The 2,563-nt window shown below is 36.0% G+C and overlaps 1 non-coding gene across 1 annotated transcript; it reads left to right on the forward strand.

Moving 5' to 3' along the window:
• Positions 1-366: 366 nt before the first annotated feature.
• On the forward strand, positions 367-469 carry LOC112719417 (small nucleolar RNA R71). The gene has a single exon (XR_003161720.1). It is a non-coding gene; the product is annotated as a small nucleolar RNA R71 (small nucleolar RNA).
• The last annotated feature ends 2,094 nt before the right edge of the window (positions 470-2,563 follow it).

The raw sequence follows: 2,563 nt of genomic DNA on the forward strand, positions 1-2,563 counted from the left end.
GGGTTCTCAGGATCATAAGCTTCTTCCTCAGATGAAGCTTCCTTAGTACTGCTTGGTGCATTTTGCATTCCAGACAGACTTTGAGAAATCATATTGACTTGTTGGGTCAATATTTTGTTCTGAGCCAATATGGCATTCAGAGTGTCAATCTCAAGAACTCCTTTCTTCTGACTAGTCCCATTGTTCACCGGATTTCTTTCAGAAGTGTACATGAATTGGTTATTTGCAACCATTTCAATTAGCTCTTGAGCTTCTGTAGGTGTCTTCTTCAGATGAAGAGATCCTCCAGCAGAGCTATCCAAAGACATCTTGGACAGTTCAGAGAGACCATCATAGAAAATACCTATGATGCTCCATTCAGAAAGCATGTCAGAGGACACTTTCTGATTAATTGTTTGTATCTTTCCCAAGCTTCATAGAGGGATTCTCCTTCCTTCTGTCTGAAGGTTTGGACTTCCACTCTAAGCTTACTCAATTTTGAGGTGGAAAGAACTTTGCCAATAAGGCATTGACTAGCTTTTCCCAAGAGTCCAGGCTTTCTTTAGGTTGCGAGTCCAACCATGTCCTAGCTCTGTCTCTTACAGCAAAAGGGAATAGCATAAGTCTGTAGACCTCAGGGTCAACCCCATTAGTCTTGACAGTGTCACAGATTTGCAAGAACTCAGCTAAAAACTGATGAGGATCTTCCAATGGAAGTCCATGGAACTTGCAATTCTGTTGCATTAGAGAAACTAATTGAGGCTTAAGCTCAAAGTTGTTTGCTCCAATGGCAGGGATAGAGATGCTTCTCCCATAAAAGTCGGGAGTAGGTGCAGTAAAGTCACCCAGCACCTTCCTTGCATTGTTGGCATTGTTGTTGTTTTCGGCTGCCATTTGTTCTTCTTCTTTGAAGATTTCTGTTAGGTCCTCTACAGAGAGTTGTGCTTTGGCTTCTCTTAGCTTTCTCTTCAAGGTCCTTTCAGGTTCAGGATCAGCCTCAACAAGAATGCTTTTGTCCTTGCTCCTGCTCATAAGAAAGAGAAGGGAACAAGAAAATGTGGAATCCTCGATGTCACAGTGTAGAGATTCCTTTAGGTGTCAGAGGAAAAGAAAAGTAGAAGACAGAAGTAGAAAATTCGAACTTATCAAAGAAGATGGAGTTCGAATTTTGCATTAAGGAATAGTGTTAGTCCATAAATAGAAGGATGTGAGAAGAAGGGAAGTAATTTTCGAAAATTAAGTAAAAGAGTTTGAAAACATTTTTGAAAAACACTAATTGATTTTCGAAAATGAAAGTGGAAAAGAAATCAAGTGATTTTGAAAAAGATTTTGAAATTAGAAATCAAAAAGATTTGATTGAAAACTATTTTGAAAAAGATGTGGTTAAGAAGATATGATTAGTTTAAAAAGATGTGATTGAGAAGATATGATTTGAAAAACATTTTTAAAAAGATTTGATTTTGAAAATTAAAAACTTGGCTAACAAGAAAAGATATGATTCAAACATTAAACCTTTCTCAACAGAAAAGGCAACATACTTGAAATGTTGAATCAAATCATTAATTGATAGCAAGTATCTTTGAAAATAGAAAGAAATATTTTGAAAACATATGATTGAAAAGATATGATTGAAAAAGATTTGATTTTGAAAAACTTGAAAACTTGAAAAAAAAATGCATTGAAAACAGAATCTTCCCTCTTGTGCCATCCTGGCTTAAACGCCCAGAATGGTGCACATTCTGGCGTTTAACCCCAAAACTATACCCTTTGGCGTTAAAGCCCAACCAGGTACCCTGGCTGGCGTTTAAACGCCAGTCTGTCCTTCTTCATGGGGTTTTGAACGCCCAGCTTTTCTGTGCAATTCCTCTGCTTATGTTCTGAATCTTCAATTCTCTGTATTATTGACTGAGAAGACACAAATTAAAAATATTTTTGATTTTTAATAATCAAAATGCAACTAAAATCAAATAACAATGCATGCAAGACACCAAACTTAGCAGTTTGTATACTACTGACACTAACAAAATGAGAATGCATATGAGACACACGAAACACTCAAGTCAAAGAATTCAAAGATCAGAGAAGAAATCATCAAGAATATTTGAAAATCACTTAGGACACATAAATGAATGCATGCAATTGACACCAAACTTAAAATGAACACTAGGCTCAAACAAGAATTTTTTTTTTGATTTTTGATTTTCTAAATTTTTTGTGTGATTTTGAAAATTAAGTGGAAAAAGATATCAAAATTCTTAATGAGAATTCCAGGAATCATGCAATGTTTAGTCTAAGGCTTCAGTCTAAAGAAATTAGACATGGCTGAACAAGCTTCAGCAGGACATTGCATCAAAAGCAAATTGATGAAGATCAATCAGCTTTGGTGATGATAAGAACATCGCCTTGAAACACTAGAATTCATTCTTAAGAACTCTGAAGAAAAATACCTAATCTAAGCAACAAGATGAACCGTCAGTTGTCCAAACTCAACAATCCCCGGCAACGGCGCCAAAAACTTGGTGCACGAAATTGTGATCAATACTTTTCACAAATCAAATAATCCCCGGTAATGAAACCAAAAACT

This window comes from Arachis hypogaea, chromosome 10 (assembly GCF_003086295.3).
Source record: "Arachis hypogaea cultivar Tifrunner chromosome 10, arahy.Tifrunner.gnm2.J5K5, whole genome shotgun sequence".
Taxonomy (NCBI): Eukaryota; Viridiplantae; Streptophyta; class Magnoliopsida; order Fabales; family Fabaceae; genus Arachis; species Arachis hypogaea.